A 21,519-nucleotide genomic window follows, 5' to 3' on the forward strand; every position below is an offset into this window, starting at 1 on the left:
ACAGGTTAATCCTATTGAAATACTTGACTTTTTAACTCTACCCAAATGAAACCAAAGAGGTTGGCTAACTAGTTAAATAACTATGCTGGAGGACTAGGAACGCACACCTTCCAGACCACCAGCTGACAATGCTGCTTCTAAGACTTTCCAGGGGGAGAAAACAACCACATGACTCCTCCAGCGGGACACAGGAAATACCAACCAACCCTGAAGAGGGAACTAGGACAAGGATAGCTTTGGTGAGTCTGCTGCAACAGAATGCAGAAACATGCCAAGATCGACCAATATAGAAATGCCAAGACTGTCCAGCACACAAGGTAGAAAGCTAGTCTTCTTACCCAACTGAGCAACAGTATCTGTAAGCCTCAGTATGCCTTATGATTCAGCACAGGAACAGTCGTGTGGATTTGGTTCCTTCTACACATTCACAGTTAGGACAAGTCTAAAGGGCGCAGAGGCAAGATGAGGTTTGTAGCAGACACAACAACTTCTCCTACAAGAATGCTGTAATAGAAAAAACAACAAGCAGGAAGTTAAAAGAGGGTGCAAGGAGCTGAAGATGTTTTGCTGGACAAGCTTACACAAAGGTTACAGAGGACTCGGTGGATTCCCCAAACAGCCCAGTTGCAATTACTGCCTCCCAGCTACCAGATTGCAGGAACCTCCTACTTTTATTACATTCCCAAGTCATAAGCCTACGACGATGCACTGAATCTTTGAAAAGACTGTAAGCAGTTCTCATTTATCTTATCTGTTGTCTGATTTTCTCACTGAGACTCAAGGCAGATTACAAAATTATTTTTAAAATGCAACAAAAGTATAGGGTATACTATAAACAATGCACACAAACACACACCAGGATTTCAAGTTTTAGAAGACAATGTCATAAAAACAAGATACTACATAACAGATAATCTACTGCTCTATTCTATTTATAAATGCATCATAATTAACAGTTCCATTTTAAAACATCCCTATTACATTTATAACAGTGTCCCCTGAACAATTCTGTTTTATATATTCTATGGAATGATAGAAGCATGGGAGCTTCCTTGAAAGTTTTTATTTTGTTTTATAGTAATCATATTGCTATCTTTTTAAAAAAAACCTTTGGTAGCCTGCATTTAAGATCTAGTGCCAACCTGTGTGTGATGGCTACCACCCATAATTTGTGGAACAATTACTAATGATCACAAGGACACAGACTCCTTGCCCCTGTTATCACATCTGCACCACCCTTGGAAGTGGCCTTGCACTGCATCTTTTAGACGGTGCAAGAGTTTAAGATGTACGCACATTAGCCAGGAGATAAGCCTACTATTTCTATTAGCAGGACCTGAAACAGATCAAAGTTACAGAATGCAGAGTACAGATTACAACAGTAATGGCTTTTGCAGTTTTCACTTTGATGTCAGATGCTCGTCATAACCTTACAGAGGTGTAAGGAAACAATGCATGCCTAACTAGCTCTCTTGCTTTCCAAAGGAGACTGTGGAAAGAACAATAGGCCAAAAACTATATAATTAGACTAAAAGCCATGCAAGGAATTCCTGGCACAGAAACCCAGTTCTTTTTTCTTTCACCTTCAACTCTATTCAACTCTGAATTCTCTTATAATAAAGCTTAAAAACTTTCCAGGCTCAAGTTCCACAAGTATAAAACATACACACCTCTTTTCTAGTTGCCCTACTGCTGATGCACAGTGTGTAGGTGCAGAGCGCATGGTTCAGATGACGCAGAGTGACGGGCCACAGTCCAGAGAAGCTTGTAGTAAACACGTATGGCTCTCCTGCCAATCACCCTGCGACAGAAAGAGCCAGGAGAGGAAGGAAGGGCTCCTGCTCTTGGCTCAACTTACAGTTACCCTTTCTACTTTCCTCCTCCCCCCTGTTTGCCATTTGTGAGGACATTTTATTTATATTTGGTTCTTAAGGGGTTCAGTTTGCCTAACCTGAAAAGCAAAATGTTGCATTTCCCCCCAAATATTATGAATCACGTTGAGGACTCTGTTTAAAAAAAAAGGGGAGGGGGATACAAATTCAATACTTAATTTTTTAAAAAAACCTGGAAGGTTAAAGCAAAAATTTGCAATGTAGCACAAAAAGACTGGTGTCTGGAGTATGGAGAGAATGTAGGAGAAAAATGGAATAAAGCACCCTGAGAGTATCCAGATGGGCATGCTCATATGAGAGTTCCCTGGTTCACATCCAGAGCGTTACTTAAAGAGTCTTCAAACCAATTGGACGCACCACGGAGGTATGTGGCACAAAGACAACCACTCTAGGACCAATGTTAGAGCAAAGGAAACCAGAAAGATCACAAGCTACACAAAGCTATTCTGTTGTGGGGCAGCTAAAACTACTTTACAACAACCATACAAGTCCACTTCCAAACAATACTAATTGATTTACTCACAAATCCCCATGCTAATAAAACTGGAGCACACCCATGTAAACCCTCAGTCTGATAGTGTACAAACAGTTCTTACAGTTCTCAGGAAACTAGGAAAACTTCTATTTACAAGCTTGAGTTCAAGCAAAGTAAGTAGTCTTGCTCATTATATTTTAATCATACCACCAACATTTATACCCCCAATCAGAGCTGCTTTCAGGTCAAAGGTATTTATGTACTAATTTAGAGCTTTAACAGGAAAGGCATACAAACCACCATTGGATTCTGAATCCCAATCAATCAGGGATGTAAAACTTTGTCTGTGGGTTACATGACCAAGCGATATAGCCATGTTTCGCTATAATTAAACTGTATTAAAATGCTAATTCTGCCTCTATTTGATGAAAATAAGGTTACAAAGGCCAACTTCCCAAATCTGTCTCCTAGTACCTGCCCACTGTTAAACCATCACCCCTATGCAAACACAGAGGCATGTATGAACCACTATGCAGCATGAATTGTTATATTTAATGTTTTAAAATGTTTTTAAATGTATTATTTAATGTTTTTAAATGTTTTTAAACATGTTTGTATTTGTTATCCGCCCTGAGCCTGCGAAAGCGGGGAGGGCGGAATATAAATATAATAAATTAAATTAAATTACTCGTCATTTATGAGTGAGATAGGGCAGGCTGGTAGTGCACTCCTGTAAAGTTACTCCAGTCTATATCCATTTATTTCAATGGGCTTAGATAGGAGTAATTCTGCAAAGGACTGCACTGTAGCACACTTACAAGTAGTTCCTGTCCTCCTCTTTGCATGTGTGGAACAAACATGGTCAACCAAGCTGCAATGGAAAAAGTATGAAATAAGGGACTCTGTTTTGGACAAAGATTTAATGTTGGCTGAAAATTACAGCAAGTTTCACATGACACTGCCTGCCAGTTCAGACATCAAATCGAAGGAAAATAGCAGAACGGACTGAGACTATGGCATGCAGCACGAGCTTAACCAGACAGGCTGAGTGGATGATCCTCTGACACAGGATAACACTTCCAGTACTTTAGGACTGCCGATTCCTGCGTCCACAGTACATAAGGTGTCATATCAATCACACTTGACCTGCAAATTCCCCTCCCCCTTCCCCCAATTCCTGCATTTGCACTTGGAGCACTAATCATGAATTAAAGTAGAGATAATTTTAGATTTCAGCAAGTTTGTATTAAATGTAGGTGTAAATTCAGTCAATCAAGTTTATTCTTTAAGCAGATGCTTAGTACCATTTATCCAGTTTTAAAATCTAAGCCAGCATCTGTTGGCAATCCGTGTGAAATCAGCCTCAGGAGACGTAGGTTCAAATCTCCACACTGTCATGAAACTTGCTGGATGACTTTGAGCTAAACATACATACCAACCTGCAACATGAGATTTTTTAACAGAGTATTTGCATCTCCCCTCTCCTGACCTACTTTCTCCCTCACCTATTTAAATACACACAGACCTCCTCAAAGAACAGTGTTGACACTGCTGGGACCGCCGAATGTGCTAGGGGGCAACACGTTCCTCCAAACATCATGGTATTGAGACAAAAATGTGATCCTGATTAAGTCTGCTGAACTGAGTAGCCTCTGAAAGTGAGAAAGTTTTATCAGTGGTGCAAGAGAATAATCCATGCTGTGCTTTGGGAACCTTTATCACACAAGGAATGCTATGTTATCTTCATGGGAAGGTCAGCTGCCACCATTTCCATCCTCTCATCATACATTCGTTCACAGGCTCTTTAAAAGAAAGTTTGATACAGGAGCTACAGTTATACACTGTCCTGCTAGAGCATTTTGCAGAGGCTACCATAAATTTTACATGACAGGACTTGGCCAATGGCAGAACTCTGCAAAGCAAGTTACAGATGTAGTCCAATTTCACCATGTCAAAGTGTAAGAGCCCCAAGCCACATATGTCAGCTGCTTGGAGTGGAATGGTCAAGGGACTGGAAACTTACTAGAGAGACTGAGACAGTCGCCTGCTTTTAGCCAGAGCTAAATTTGTTGCAGAATTTGTCTTAGGGCAAACTGCACTAGCTTGAGGTAAAACACCTTACCAGGTGCAGCATGTAGGCAGAAGGGTCAATGCTAAGGCAAGGATGACTTTGTTGCACAGCTACGCTCACAAGAGGCATGTGTGTGTTGGCTACTCATGCTCTTTAAAAAATACTGTCTATGACCTAGAGAGGAATGGAGCCTCCACACCCATTCACTAGGCTCATGGCCACTTTAAACACTCATTTCTGCTGATGTGTTGCAGACTTTAGTCTCCTCTGGAGTCTGACCTTGAATAGTTTTGGACATTATCCAGGCAGATAGTGGCCCAAGCCATCACTGGAGTAGCAAGGCCTGCCTCATTTATTCGGCTAGGAAGATCCTTGCCCACCGTGGTATCAGTCATGACAGGAAAGGAAGAGGTTCCTCTGTCATTTCTCCAAGTATTATCACTAGTAATGATGAAGTTAACAATATTTTCATTTATAGCCTGCTTCTCTCACTGAGACCCCAAGGCAGATTAAAAAACAAATTTAGACAGCAAAAACCTCCAATAAAAAAACGCAGCAGGACTACGATTACAGAACTGGAAAACAATGCAAGCAAAGAACTGTGCAAGGCAACAAAAACTGCCTGAGGCATGGCATACCTTAATGAAGAGAGGGAGTTACAAAGGTAGAGGAACTTTGCTACAAAGGTAATAAAAAGGGAAGTGATACGTTCAATAAACACTGCAATAGACTTACAATGCTATCCGTTATAGAAGCAACTTCCCAACCTGTTCCACGCCCTCTTGAACATTTCTGTTTTCCACATTCTGGAAAACAATGGAAGAGTCATGGCCTTCATGACCACCTCAGGCAAGCTGTTCCACATGGCAGAGGCCACCACAGAGAATGCACATGAATGGGCAACTGGCAATATTAATCATCTGCAGGGTGGCACCTCCAGAAGACATAACTCAGATGAATGAAGCTGTCATAGCAGGCCATGGCCAGAGAGGTGGTTTTACAAATATGTAAGTCCAAGGCCATTAAGGGCTTTGCCAGAACCTGGAAATGAACCTGGTAACTGATAGGTAACCAATGGAGTGCATGCAGAATGAGCACAACATGCACATTACACTTTGTGTCTGATAGTAGCTGGGCTGCAGAGATCTGTACCAACTGGCGAATGAAATGTCTTTAAAGTCAAACTCATTTAGAGTCCATTAGAGTAGCTTATTCTCATGGTAAACATAGCATGGATTCACAGGACCAGATCAGTTGAATGAATGTAGGGGGCATCTTCCAAACAAAGTGATGCTGAAAGAATGTCTGTTTTGCAGCTGATTTGCCTTGCTTCTCTAGTAATAAAGCTGGACCTAGTATCACAAGAAACTCAAAACTGCAAAATTCACTGCTTACTTATTAAAAGATCGACATTCTCACAGTCTTAAGAGCTTATTTCATCTTTGAGATCTTTGTTTCACAGAAAGTGTCAGGAATTCCTTGAGAAATGAAGTCAGCCTGTGGGAATGGGGAGGAGTTAACTTTTTCCCAAATAAGACCTTAGGTGGAATAACAGACCTATTTAAGTTCTCTTTTTCCTAAACTACTGTTGGTTTTTTGAAACCCTGCCTAGTGTTTAGGAATGCACCATGTGAATTAACATAATCAGTAATAACTGTAAGAAGCACATAATGTTTTCTGTTACTCCTTCAACAGGAAGGACAGGATCTAAATGTGTTTGTAGCTACAAAAAGAGAGTATTTGGGTTTGAGCAATTCCAAAGTGACATTTCTTTCCTTGGGACGGCTTCACATTGCACAGTGGTATTGTGCCTTTTTTTTTTTTGGGTGGTGGCTAATAGGGTTCCTTTCCTCTACCCCTTCTACTAGACAGATTCATAACTGATTCATGTAATTCACTCAGGTATGTAACTGTGGCCCATAATCAGTAGTAGGCTGCAGGATCAGGCACTCCCTCTTTCTACTATTCTTCAGCATGAATTTTTGCCACCTGCCCTAAATGGAATTCAAGTGTAAACCCAGCAGCAACAATAACCATTGTTTGCCTATACAATGGTTATCTGCTTAGTCAGAATTTTAAGCTAATGTTCCATACTTACCACTGAGGATTAGCTAACGTTCTGCTAGAACATACAGCACCAGCTATTCCTACTTTCAGCATTCTTAAAGTACAAGCAGCAGGGAGAAATGACTAAGGGCCAAACTATACGCAAAGTATGTGATTGATTATAACGGCCTTTGGCCATATACAACAAATGCTATCTACTACAAATATGTGATACTGAGTTCTGTAACTACAAATCTGGACTCCCCAGTTTTGGTGCTAACACAATCCTTGGACTCCCTACCCATCCATATTGGGACTGTAGGCCTCTAGAAGATTTCACATCCTCCTTCTTCACTGTCTCTATTTCCAAGATCACAAGTGGGGCACACATACACAAGACACACAGTTGAGGCCCCTGTAAAGGAAACTATTTTTCCTCTGAAGACAAAGCATAATATTATTTGTTTACTTTATACCCTGTCTTTCTACCCACAGGGACCCAATCCAGCTCACATTCTCGCCTCCTTCATTTTATCCTCACAACAACCCTGTGAGGTAGGTTTGGCTGAAAGAATGTGACTGCCCAAGGTCACCTAGCAAACTTCCAGGGTACTGTGGGGATTCAAATCTGGGCCTCCCAGATCCTAGACCAACACTCAAATGACTATTCCATGCTGGGTGTCATATAGGTGTACCTGTTTTATTCCTGACCAAGGGGCTGCATATTTCTATTCTAATGGTGCAAGGGGTATGTGGGGTTTTCTTTCCCACTGAACACAGCTGCAATCTAGATTCCCTTCCTTCTTGGCAGTAGCTTTTTAGGGTAAAATCGCACATACAGTCACAGAACTCCTGCATTAGCTGTGAACTGGCTCTTAGGTACTTCCTTCTGCCTAGGTACCAACTGGGAACAGAGTGCTGTTTGCTTTTCTTTGCTTTCATTTGATCAAATTAATATGCAATAGCATTCAACCTACTGTTGTATTCACCTCCAGAAAGCAAATAAGGGATGCAGACCTAGATACAGCAAATTCTGGGGTGCTGTAATGAAAGTGCAGAGAAAAGCAGAGTAAATTACGGTTGGTGTGACACAGGAATATTTATTCATGGAAAAGAAACCAAGTCACATAGTTAAGCAGAAAGTTGTAAATGAAGAAATTTTTGAATGGAGGGGGGAGCCCTAAGTAGCTTTTCTGGAACATGCAGTACTGGAATTCATGGAAACAATGAGTAAATTACTGATTGTATCATTTCGAGTTTCCTCTCTGCCAGCTCCAAAACTCAATGCAATGCAGGTAACACAGCTAATGAGTCTTATAGTTTAGAGAAATGTAAGGTCAGGAGACTGAGCAAACAGTGTATGCTACACAAAAGAAGAAAAGCAGAACTGGAGTAGGAGATCAAGGAGTATGTGGTATGGCCAATATTTAGGCCTCTAGGCCAAAACATGCACTCAAGTCGATTGTTACATGAGAAATAAACATGTCAGTGGAATGTCTGGACAAAGTCTTCAACTCCAAATAGCCTCCGCAACATTTTTACTGGTACTGACATCGCCACTGCAGCTTACATTAGGAAAGAATTATTCCTATTGCAATGCTTTGGAAAGATTGCCCTTCTCAGGGCTTAACTACACATTACATTGTCTCGTCTCCCTCCATATCTGCCTCATTCCTGTTGGCCATATCTGCACTGGGAGTTCCAGGCTTTTTAGTCCCACTGGAAACCAATTCATATCAAGACCACAGTTTACAGGGACAACATTTTCCTGATGTGCAATGGCTCCATGGAGCTACTTTTTGGCCTGCTATGGATATCTGCAGGTAGTGTTGGGCTACCTGCTATATGACCCAATTGGACAAACAGTGACACAGGAAAATGATGTGAAGGAGGGCTTAAACCCCCCACTCATCACAATTATGGTTAAAATTGGGCCCTCGTGTGACTGAGAAGGAAGTTCTTAGCACAGAACTCCCAGCGTATCTCTGGTTGACAGGAGTGGGACAATGTAAGATCTAGTTAGGCCCTTAGGCTTCACAGATGGCCTATACAGGAGCTGGATTCCAGGTTAGGCAGCATGATAATGGAAAGGCTAAGAAAACTCTTCCAAAGAGCTTAAAAGAATAGTCTCATTGTACGTTCATTTAATTGCTGTATGTGCCAGAACTGTAATCAACAGAAGGCTTTTTGCCAACCTGCAGAGAACGAGCCAAAACAGTTTCCATCTCCCTCTACTTTCTAGGGTCAGCCATGACTGAAAGTGGAGCTATAGCTTGGGAAATAGAGGCAGCAATTTTGAAGAAGGTGGTTTGCCATTGCCTGCCTCTGCAATCCTGATCTTCGCTGGAGGTCTCCCAACCAATTACCAACCAAGGCCGACCCTGTTTAACTTCTGAGATCAGGCTTGCCTGGGCTATCCAGGTTAGGGCAAGTTGCACATACATCAGTAAAAAGTTAGTAACAAACACAGCAGACGTAAATACAAATAAACAACTATTAATTATCCTCCTGGAGAATCCTTTTTTTCAAATATAAATGTTCTTCAGACATTTATACAGTCAGTCAGATCATACAGAATATATCTTTTAGTTTGTCTAATTACACTTTTTTTGCACAGGAAAGGTTTTCTTCCATGGTCTGGTAAATACAATATGAGCAGTTGTGATGGCATACAAAACTAGTTCTTGGAGAGGCAGAGAAATTTGCTACATAATTCAACAACAGCAGTTCAGGTGTATAATCTAACCTAAAATTGATGCCTAAAGAGATACTCGCCACAATCATTTCCCAGTATTTTATAGTTCTTGGTCACTATCATCACTGCTTTTTTTTCTTTCATGTATGCACATCAACAATGGGAGAGGAACAGATAAGCATTTTAGCACATGTGAATTGGGTTTAAGAGGATGGAAGAAGTCTGTTTCCCAAGGGATAGGAGTTCGGGAGCATACAGGCAAGATGAGTGGGGTAGTCAAGATCAACGTGGCTGAAGTAAGCCCAAGTTCAAGTCCTTCATTGTAATAAAGGGCAAGATTTTTTCAACAACTATCATGCACCTCTTGAATACTCTTATTTCATGTGGCATGGTTTGCTCAAGCCATTTGAAGTTGAACAGATATAAATACCTCTGGTAAGATACAACATGGCTCCTCTGGCTGTTAATTTACGGCATGCTATAATTTGAAAAAGCCATGAGCTACCCTGCTAACATGTGGGAACTTGCCTTCAGTAGGGCCATGACTCAACTGTATAGCATTTGCTTTGTATGCAGAAGGATTTATATGCGATTACTGATGTTCACGAAGGGAATCCTCAGTAGAAGGTAGTAAGAAAGACTTTGCCAGAGAGCTTGAAGAGCAACTGCAAGTCAAACACTGAGCTAGATGGAAGGCAGCTTAATACATTCACACAATTGATTGGATGATCTTCCAGACCTATACTAAATCATTATGAATTTTCTGCTTCCAAGGAAATGAATAACATGGTAACAATCTCACACCCTTAAATCACCAATTCAGAACTAAAATTTATTGCCATCTGATTAGGCAACACGATTTCAGCGCAATCAACCACAACTCACTCTACGCAGGACTTCCCTTGAGTCTGACCTGGAAATTACAGCGGGTCCAGAACACTGCTGCCTGTGTCTTGATGTGGTATTAACCTATAAAGTCCTAAACGGACTGGGACCAGCATACCTGAGGGACCGTCTCTTTCCATATACTCCCCGGAGGGTGCTGAGATCAGCCAGTAAGCTGATCCCAAGGGAGGCTCGATTGGCCTCAACCAGGGCCAGGGTCTTTTCGGTCCTGGCCCCAACCTGGTGGAACTCTCTGTCTGAGGACACCCGGGCCCGTCAAGATCTTGTCTCCTTCAGGCGGGCCAGTAAGATGGAGATGTTCCGCCAGGCGTATGGTTGAGGCCATCAGGGTTTCCACTAAATGAGCCTCTCTCCTGGTCTCCTCTATGTCTGTAGGGGGTATTGACCATCTACCCCCTATATATGAGTGACCACACATGGTTAAGCCGCACTTCCACCTCCGTCAGATGTTATATGTTTTTTATACGGTGAGCAGTTGTTTTATTAGAAAGCTGTGTTAACTTATTGTGATTTTATCTTGTATATTTTATCTTCTGTTGTAACCTGCCCTGAGCCCCCTTGCAGGGAAGGCAGGATATAAATATAATAAATAATAATAATAATGTATAATCCATCCTTTCTCCAAGGAGCTGAGGATGGCATCCATGGATGGAGTAATTCCGTTTTTGGCTCACAACTACCCTGTGAGGTAGGGTAGAAATAGAAAGGAAGACTGGACTGAGGTACATGGCCCAACCAGGCAGAGATTTAAACCCAGGCAGCCCATGTTCAAGTCCAAAGCCACACTGGCTCTTCTTTACAGAAAGAACCCAAAAGGAACATTAGGACAACACCTTCATTAAGGCCAACAAAAACCATCATAATATAGTCGAAAATTTTCAAGTCACCCCGATTTCACCACCAGGGTAGATGTTAAACAAAAAAAGGCAGGAGGAGGAAAGGGAGAAAAAGAAATCAAGTCAGCAGGACTTGGACTTACTGGAACCAAAATATAGCAGGAATAAAATTTAGAAGAAGGGAGGGATTGGAAATAACAAATTCTACCACATCCCATACACCAAGGACCTCAGGGCAACATACATGGTTTTCTATTGCTTTTCTCTAGAACAACCCTATAAGATAAGCTAGGACTGAGCAAGTGTTGACTAGCCCAGCAAGCTTTACAGCTTAGAAGGGAAAGGAATTCACCACTCCCCAGTCTTCTAGGAACAGGGGCAAAAACACAATCTCAGGGGAAGGGCTAGAATTGGCTTCCGTCTCTTTCAATGGACTCACAGCTCTCAGATAATCTCAAAGGGCTAATCAGAAAGTGCTCTTTACTTTTATTGGGGCCAAGAAAATCATTGTAAAATAGTGAGAAAAATTTTAAGTTCCCCAGATTTCATCACCAGGCTGGATGTTAAACAAAACCAAAAAAAAAAACAGGGGGAGAAAGCGATCATTTCCAAAGGGCTTGCTGGAACCAAAAGCTAGCAGGAACGACCTTCGGAGAAAAAATTGGCAGCATCAAATTCTATCACATTTTTATCTTTCCCTTCTACCAAATAACTCAGGGCACTGGGAACCAAAAGTCTGGGTCATGTGTGATGCTGGTCTCTTTCTAATCTTAACTGCAGCTCTGAAAGTTTCTCCTCGGTCTCTTCTGACCCCTGCTCAGTTGGCCTTTATGTAGAAGTTATTAACCAGTAAAGAAGTTGTCTGCTGTGTCCACAGCTGTCTCTCGAGCAAAGTCTCTTCCAATCAAGGATCAAGAATTATTCTAGTGTGGCCCACTACAATCAGCTAAGGCCTGCCTTTGTAGGTAGCACAGAAATACAAACAACCTTGCTAAAGCTTTTTTAAAAAATGTAGCTGATACAGTTCTCGATACCTTCACTGCTACAAACTGACTGCACACCAAAAGGAAATGTTTACATTTCCAAGCAAAGGAATGTTTTGATTGCCTCTATGCTAATTGCATTCTGCCTTCTTGTGATTTATGCTCCCCTCCTTCCCTCTCTTTCCCCCTCCTCTTCTGTATCTGCCCAGTTTTGATCAGGCATCTGACGAAGAGAACTTGATTCTCGAAAGCTTATGCTATAATAAAATTGGTTAGTCTTAAAGGTGCTACTGGACTCTTTTTGATTTTGCTACTACAGACTAACACGGCTAACTCCTCTGGATGTTTTGAGAATGTAAGAGGACTGAAGCCTCTACAGGACAAGCATGGCTAGCCACACATGCTATGAAAAAGAGGCTCTATTGGCATCCTTCTGGAAAAGAGCAATAATACCCCAAGAAGAAGAATTGATAGCGAAGATAATGGAAAATGCAGAAATGGACAAACTAACTTCATTAATGAAAGGACAAATAGAAGATTTTGCAGCCCCATGGCCACCATTTTATAAGTGGATAAAAAATAAGTATACTGACTTGAATGTAGTAACTATATGAAGACACTACTGTATTATTAATAATCAAAGTTAAATGTTTGCTGAAATGGTATGATGGAAGGACATAGATAAGTAGAATTCTAACTCGAGCAGACTCTATGATATATATTTGATATTCCTTCCCTCCCTTTTCCCTTGTCCTCCCCTATTCCTATATGAGAAAATGAATAAAGAGCTATTAAAAAGAAAGAAAAAGAAAAGAAAAAGAGGCTGTCCCCCATTTAGCAGGAGCTGGCAAGGGAAGGTTTTGGAAGTCTGTAATTTTTAAATCAAAAAGGGAGTCGTCAAGTTGCTAAAGTCTGAAAAACTCCACATTACACCATGCTGCCTTGCCTCTTTCTTGCTAGCAGCCTTAAGATTCTAAAGATGTATGAGCAGGGCTTTTTTTCAGGGGGAACGCAGGGGAACAGAGTTCCGGCACCTCTTGAAAATACTCTGCAATAGTGCTTGAAAATAATATGATTTCAAAGAATCCCATGTATTTCTTCCTCATTTTCCTCTTGAGAGTTCCGCCACCTCTTTTCCCAGAAAAAGACCCTACTTATGAGGAACTGGAACTTAGAAGGGCACCATCTAGATGCTAGTTGATGGCCAACAGGCATGAGTCCTGCAGATTGAGTGTTTTTGAGTATTTTTTTAGACTGTAAGCCTCTTGGGGTAGGAACCTACCTTTTCTGCTTTTGTTATGCTGTCAAGTGCCACATACATAACTGGTGGCATTTTATTATAATTGTAATTAATATACAGTGGCAGTCCAGCTTTTTCTGTCATTATAGTTAAAGAAAAAAAGCCATCACCAGGGCTTTTCACGTGACACGTGTAAGATGCTCTCCATCTCTCTGCCTCTCGTTCTGTTTTCAATGTTCGTATCATCATTCAGAATGAAATTATAAAGCTGCACACTGACTCTCACAATTTAGTAGCTCACAGGCAACAACTGCTGAAACCAACCGTCCTTTACTCACACAGAGAAAATTATTTATTTCTATATAACCTTTTCTACACCTTGCTAAATATTTGCTTAGAACAACTTCTAAAGGAGATTCTATTACTGGTCAAGTGGAAATTAGCCTCCGCTAAAACTTTCAGTACCTCTAAGAGAGGGCAGCAGCAAAATGAAAACAAGTGAGCATTATGAATAGAAAGGTTTGCATGATTATTTGGGTCAAACCTTTCCCAGAAATGTAAAATTTCTAAAAATTTTGGTGACAGGGCAGGGGAAAAATGGTTTTTCCGCAGAAAGAGCAGATTTTTTACAAAAGATGAAATATATATAACACTTCCTTATTAAGTCTGATTTTTCATAGGACAAAAACACTCACACACACACATTTCCTGTGGTTTTCCCTCCCATTTTTTTCAGTTTTTTTTCACGGCTTTTGCATCTCTAAGCCTTCCCCAGGTACCCTTGCCATGGCTCAGTTCCAGTATCTGGGAAATGACATTGTCAAGAGCAGCCACCACTGCCATAGTTTGACATATTTTATCAGTTATCAGTAGATTTTATAGCAGGGCTGCAGCATCAAAGAAATACAAACACCTGACCATTTGGCAACTAACCTACCTCACAGAGTTGTCACAAGGTATGTCTAGATCAACAGTATTTGTGCAATCTGTCACAGAACTTTAGAAAACAATATACTAGGCATGTCTTGCACTACATGCTATGCCCCTGCTTATATTCTACTTTTCACAGAAGTTTTCATATGTCTTTATAAAATTTATAAACCACTTTTAGATTTATAAACCCAAGCCAAGGAACAAAGTTTTAAAAACAATAGTAGAAGAGCAGTAGTATGAACATAGAGCATGTGGCCAGGAAGACAGTGTCCGTCTAGACAATTCTCCCACCCCTCCATTATCAGGGACTTTTTAAAACGGCAATTGCATCATAACACCCATGTGTCCATTCATCTTGCCAATTTCTTTAATAACTAACAAAAGTTCAAAACTTCCCAGAATCTGAATAGTTGCTTTCCCCATAAACATTTCTGGCACACCACATGTAGCCTATCAAAGGTACATAACTATTAAATACAGCATAAATTAGGGGGGGGGGTTAAAGAAAAAACCCAGAGCATGCAATTCCTGGATGTGTATCGGTGTACAGGAAACAAACAAAGATTTGTACTGGAACAGTTAAGAGATAAAACTGAAATGGAAAGTGCTGAGCCGGTCATGGCCTTGAGTACACTTCTGTACACTTCCAAGTACTAGAAGTGACAATAAAATGATATATTATGGACATTAAAAGATATACTAAATTCTGCCTTGAACTCATTTACCCAATTACTGCATTCACTGAGCAGGACACAGGAGGACTGCTTGCTGTGAAATAAGCCCATCACAACTTTTCTCTAGCTGTTGTGGAGCAAATCTTTGTTTCCTGTACACAGACACACTTCACCCGGATCATGCTATCTGCCAATACCTCAAAAATGTGGGCAGATGCTCAGACACACAAGATAGCCGATGGGGAAACAGCATGCAGATTTTTTTGCTGCTGCAGTAGCAGCAGCTGTATTTGAGATTCTTTAAATATAGAAATATCTTCTTCCTACAGATTTCTGCATAGCAAAGCAGAGTCAAGAGACCAGCAATAAACCAAAAGATCTATATTTCAAGCAGCTGTAATACCACCAACACATCCCTCTCGGTAAGTAAGCTAGTATTTAGAAATCTGGCCATTTCTGACCATATTTGTTTTACCTGCACTCCCCAATATACGCAATCACATGCACATTCCTAAAAACAGAATTCATAGAATTCCCAAAACAAGAAAGAGCACCACTGAAAAATCAGAAGAGGATATATTTTTATTTATTTATTTACATTATTTATAGTCAGCCTTTCTCATTGAGATTCAAGGCAGATTACACAATGTAGGTCAATACAATCAATGGCTGGTTCATTCAATAAACAATACAATAAGGCATGGCTTGCAGAAATTTGAAAATGAGTAGAAGCTTGATACAGAGCTGAAACAAAGCATAAACAATTAAATATGACACATTAAATGATGTGGAGCGTACTTGCAGCAACAGTACACAGTAGGATTTTCTACAGTTCCTATCCCTTTACCAAGCTTCTGTTTGAACCATTTCATTACAGCACAGCCCTAATACCTGCTTTTAAAAAGCCGTCCTGAACAATTCAGTTTCGCATAGTTTGAAGAAAGTTAGGAAAGTGGAAATTTTTCTGACCTCATCGAGCAGACCATTCCATAAAGTAGGAGCCACAACAGAGAAAGCATATGTATGGGCAGCTGTGATTTTGTCCACTGCAGGGTGGCACCAGTAGAAGGTTTGTTCAGATGACCAAAGCTGTCTTGGCACAGCATAGGAAGAGAGGCAATCCAGTAGATATGTTTAACACTTTCATTGCATTGCTGATGCTCAAGTAAGAAAGGAATAGATATTAACAATAAACAGTGAAAGACTTCACATTCTTTTAAACCCCAAGAACATTTTTCAGACCAGGGTAAAAACAGCTAGCTTTCCAAGATATATTTAAAGTTAAGAGCAAGCTGTTAAACATCACACATTCTGCTTTGCCAGGAAGCTGCCATCACCAGTTCAGTGCCAGCATAAGTCAAGTCACAAGGGCTCGCTGAGCCCAGACTTCGCCCCATGCCTGATAACCTGCATTGCATTCATAGTCATGGCAGGACACTGAGATAACTCTTTCAGTAGACAAAATGGATAATTCACTTTCAGCAATAACAGTGATGTCAAAGAAGTACATTTTTAAAGTGTTACCAATTCTTTCAATCTATTGTTAAGCCTAGGTTGCACCAGTATACAGACTTTAGCAACACATTTTTGTAGACACATCCTACAATTTATGTACATTATTCACCCCTGCTGCTGGCAATGCTAGCCCCATCATATATCATCCACTGATATGAGACTGTGGCTAATCTATTCTGCTACTCCTTTGTTCCACATCCCTCGTCCCAAAGCAATTCTCTTCTAGGTCTCTGGAATTCCTATTTGGCACATATAGCTGAGAGACCAGGCCAGCTGTGTTTCTGCAGAAACATCCTCTCTAATCTTTTTGGTGAAGTCTAGCAATTCTTGGCCACTAAATTCCTGGCTTCACCAAAAAGATTAGTGTGAAATAAATTCAATGCTATTTATTTTAACTAATTTATATTTTATTTTTGCTAGGTTTTACCCTGGCAAACATACTTTTCAGCAGTAGTGGCTTTTTAACAGATAAATGGATAGGGAAACAGGCACACAATTCTGACCTCATCCCACTATTTCTTCACTACCAGAGCTGTTCATTTAAAAGAAAACTGTATGGGCTAATTTACAGTTATTTTCCTGTAATATGCAGTCTTTAGCCTTAGCTCTTAAGAGAGAGATTAAAATACAGGGTGTTCTCATGAAACCTTTACAGCTTTGAATAAGTATAGCTTCCAAATGGAGTTATATGACATAACATATCATTTTGCATATAGTAAAGCAATGCATAAAGTTTGTTTCAACAACAAAAAAATGTGTTCTGGGGATAAGAAAAGCCTCATATTGTACAAGAGATGGATCGTGACACTAAGCAAACCTGCTCAATAATGACTTGATATCCTCCAGACGACACGGAAGGCTCGTGTCAAAGTGGAATTTGGATAACTATGTTAACGTAACAGTTTTAAGGAAGTTTTACATATATTCTACTCAACAAAGCAAACTTCAATACTATACATGTTTTTATTTAATATTTATTGAGATTCACAGTTGTAAAAGTTTCATGTGGATACCCTGTACTACTGCCACTAGATTACACAGATTTCCCTCCATTGAAATTAAGAAAAACTGTCCTTCCAAGGGAAAACCTGCTTGATGTGACAGTATTTGACCCTCCTCTTTTTCAGGAAGTTGTGCTAGCTGGACAAGATACTCAGTTCTGCTCAGCAAGCACAGCATCATTTGAAACTAATGTTCATCTGACACTAAGACAGAAAGCAGCAGATCATCCTTGCCTAAACACTTATAGCACTCTTAAACTGCAGAGGATATATTTCTACTGAAACCCTGTGTGTGCTATTTACTGTTTCTTAGCATCCTAGAAAGCACTATTTCCTCATTACTCTCTATCTTCACATACTTCTCAGAACAGGCCAAAAGAAAACTGTACTTTATATCTATTGTTTGATTTTTGCACATAGCTGCATAAGTATCTGCTGATTGCTGCAAAGTCTTTCCCACAAACAGCATCCTCAGTTTCTCTTGGATAATCAATACACACAGATGTCATAAACTTTCTCTCGTCCCTTCCACTGCCTACAGACTATTCCAATGGCCGGTGCTAATCAATGTAAACTAGAACTGTTTCCTCCCCCAGGACAAGCTGCATGCTACCATGTAACCAGCAACCTCCCCTCCCTGTAACCAGCACATGCAAAATTACAATCTTGGTGCCCATTTATTCCCGTATATCAACCATTTGCCAGTCTTGCTAGAACTCTCACACAGCACCCATGATGCCATAAGCTCCCCAGTGACTATGTAGCTTTGCCAACAGTGAACAGTCCCAGACCACCGCTATGATTCATCCACCCTGAAGCATGCCGGTCAGTGACTTAACTGTACACCCAGGCAAGATGCCTTCTATTTAGAACTCAGCCCTCACTTAAATGTTGCTTACAAGAGACCATTACCCATCATTCCTGTATATTAATACGCCTCATTTGAGATCCCCCCATCCCCAAACGTGATATTCTCACTGCTCAAGGCCCAACTCAAGGGCACAGTTTTGTTACCTTGCATTGTAATTATCTGGAAGAAAGGCTAGCTTACAGATGCTTCAAATAAATACATGTATATAAACAATTTCCCCCCATATGACAGTGTACACATCTCCATTGACTAACAATGCAATTCATCACAGATTGACCTACCTACCCAGTTCTACCACAGAAATCCTAGCATGCCCCAATGTCCACTATTAAGGCTACAGTTTGCTCATCCCCCCCTCCCGTAAGATGGTCAGGCCCCCCCCCCCCATGAAGATAGTTTTAGGTAGGTAGCCATATTGGTCTACAGTAGAACAGCAGGATTTGTGTCCCATAGTACCTCAGATACCAACAAGATTTTCAGGGTGTAAGCTTTTGAGAGTCAGAGCTCCCTTCTCAAATCCTTCCGGTCAGATCTGATGCAGATATAGGTATGCACTAAAGATGTGCTAAGCACCTAGCTAGCTTTTTTATATCAAATCATTTAATTCCTCACAAGTGGTACACCACAGAGAATGTTTTTAGGTTCGTTGCTGGGTACAATACACAAGTAACACTATCACAGAATCTGCTAAGTTTCGGCATATCTATCTAACAGCAATATTTGAAGGAGACCAACACAATGTTTAGGGTACTAGCTTCTGAGAGTCAAAGCACTCTTTTTCAAATAATTCAAATAATTGAAGAAGGGAGCTCTCTTGAAAGCTCATACCGGAAAATCTTATTGCTCTCTGGACTCAAATCCTGCTACCCAGACCCTGTATGGAAAACCCTCACCCAAATGCTCCTCACCTGAAGGGCATCACCTGCCCACCCAACCAGTTCACCCACATCCCAGGTCCCTGCCCCTTTCAGGACAATGCAGTACAATTTTAAAAGTTCCAGAGTAGGACTTGGAAGGGGCGTGTTCAAATCCCCCTCTGCCATGAGACTCCCTGAGTGACCTTGGGTCAGTCACTCAGCCTCACCTACTTCACAGGGCTGTTGTTCTAAGGAGGAAACGGCCAAGAGCGAGTGTCGCACGCTGCCTTGAGGCCCTTGGAGAAAGAAAGCGGATAAAAAACGTACTTGACGGATCCCGCTTAAACCGCAGCCAACTCTCTTCCAGTCCCTACACTCAGGACCCCCCATTTTCTTACTGACCTCCTCCCATCACCTCACATACTGCCATCCCCTACAAGAGACCCTTCCACCACAGCCGACACCCCCAGCTCCTCAGCCCTGCTCTCCCATCTCATCACCCAGAGCATCCAATTCCCTCACCGCAGTTCAGCCAGGGCAACCCGCCTCACCCAGCCCGCCCCCAGCTCCCACAGGCCTCTGCATCCTCTTCCCTGCGCCGCCCCTTCTCACCTTGCTCCCCGAGGACCAGCGAACGACTCGCGCTCCGCCGCCGCTGCCTCTCCTTACCGGCTCCCTTCAGCCCAGGCCCGCGTAAGCACGGGCGCTTGAAAGAGCTAGTTGGCAGCTGCCGTTGCGCGTGCGCGCCACAGGAACGGCGAAGCGGGGGGGGGGGGGAGGAGAAGGGCAAGCCCTCCTCCGACGGAGCCACACACGCTTAGCCCATTCGCCGGCTCCAGGCGAGTAGCGCCTCTTTTACATGAGCCGGCCTCTCCATTCGCGCGTGATTAGACTAGCCACGCCTCCCCTCGCCGGAGCCGGTACCACGTGGCGTTGCCATGCAGCCGCTGGAGGAGGGAGCGGGGAAATGGGCCGGCGGGATATGCTGGGCCGAAGGGGGGGGGGCTCTTTCGCGCTCTCTTTTTTAATGCCTAAGACGAAAAGGAGGGAGAAGGTGACGTGCTCGGGCCGACGTGGAAGGGGACGCTTGGAGAGCAGGAGGGAGCTCCCCCCCCCCGAGAAATTATGCAAAAACACAATTGACCATCGTGCCTTGTATTAGCACCATCCAAATGACACATACTTTGTTTCAGGATTATTCTTTTGGACTAGTAAGACTGACGACTTCTTTCTATCCCCTCGGGTTGCCAACTCATACTTGAGAAATACCTGGAAATTTGAGCATGGACCTGGGGAGGATGGGGTTTGGGGAGGGACTTCAATGGGATATAATGCCATAGAGTCCACTCTCCAAAACATCTACTTCCGCCACGGGAACTGATGCCTGTAGTCTGTAGATCTGTTGTAATTCCAGGATATCTCCAGGCCCCTCCTGGAGGTTGGCAAGCATTTTTGTGGTACTCGCCATCGCTCATGTAGCTTTTCACATACAGATCCTGAGAAATCTGTGGTACCTAACTTTTTAAATAAACCATCTAAAAGGCAATTTATTTAGCAGCCATATTTAGTGTAGCATTAATCCATCTGAGTAGCTATGTTAGGTTATAGTAGCAAAATAAAACAAGAGGCCGGTGGCACTTTAAAGCCTTTATTCTAGCATAAGCTTTCCTGAGTCTGAGCAGGCTCCATACATCTGGTGAAGCGAGCTCTGCTTAATGAATGCTTGTGCTAGAATACATTTAGTTAAAGGTGTCATGAGGTGCCAGTTTTAGCTTGGCATGCATTTTTAGAGCTTATTTTGTCAGAAACATGAAGTGTTAGCTTTGTTTGGTGTTAACACAGATAGAAGAAGAAAGTGCATTAAAATGAAATCAGGACTGGCACTGTAAAAGATAAATGAAAATAAAATGAACGTTTTGCTCATTCTTCCTCCAGAAACTCAGAATGGCTCCCATTTTCTCCTCACAACAGCTCCGCAAGGCAGGTTAGACTGATAAATGACAACAACCCCAAGATCACCCACTCAGCTGTATGGTTGAGTGGAGATTTGAACCTGCCTATTTTGCCTTAAGGTAACATTCTAACCGCTACAGTACACAGATACGTTTGATATTAGTGAACAGACCATAAACAAAGGAGTGCTGCTCTTTGGGAGCAATCCGCTCTGAAATGGAACAGCAATACCTAGGGAAAACATAATACCTGAAGAGGAACAATCTATTGAGCCTAAGTATGGCTATTTAAAATCTGCAGCAGCATTCATTTGGTGGACACTGTGTACACTAGAGATGTATATAAGACATGGGATGATAGTGAAATGGCATCTCTTATCCACCCGCTTTTCATGTCTAATTATTTCCCAGAAATATTCATGTTTCCGGTCAAAGCCCTCATGTGGCACATTCCACAAAATGAGGTGCTAGGGACTCTACCATTTCAGATGGGGGGAAATGCTATTTGTGAATACTCATCTCTGGGAAAAAAATCCTGCAAGGGTAAAAAATAAAACAAAAACTAGCACCTT

General features: G+C 41.7%; 1 protein-coding gene across 10 annotated transcripts in view; it reads right to left on the bottom strand.

Moving 5' to 3' along the window:
- The window catches only part of SLC39A14 (solute carrier family 39 member 14), a 44,396-nt gene extending 24,633 nt beyond the window's left edge, over positions 1 to 19,763 (bottom strand). For 2 of the 10 annotated variants that reach the window (XM_054998512.1, XM_054998513.1), the window contains exons 1-2: positions 19,608 to 19,762; positions 339 to 504 (exon numbers count right to left, since the gene is read on the bottom strand). The gene's annotated coding sequence lies outside the window, so the exon portion shown is untranslated. Of the gene's footprint in view, positions 1 to 338; positions 505 to 1,670; positions 2,305 to 15,720; positions 16,176 to 19,046; positions 19,085 to 19,222; positions 19,292 to 19,607 lie in introns of those variants that run through there. The other 8 variants (XM_054998515.1, XM_054998517.1, XM_054998516.1 and 5 more) reach the window with 8 other exon arrangements.
- Between the last annotated feature and the right edge of the window lie 1,756 nt (positions 19,764 to 21,519).

The sequence above is a fragment of the Eublepharis macularius genome, chromosome 14 (assembly GCF_028583425.1).
Source record: "Eublepharis macularius isolate TG4126 chromosome 14, MPM_Emac_v1.0, whole genome shotgun sequence".
NCBI lineage: Eukaryota > Metazoa > Chordata > Lepidosauria > Squamata > Eublepharidae > Eublepharis > Eublepharis macularius.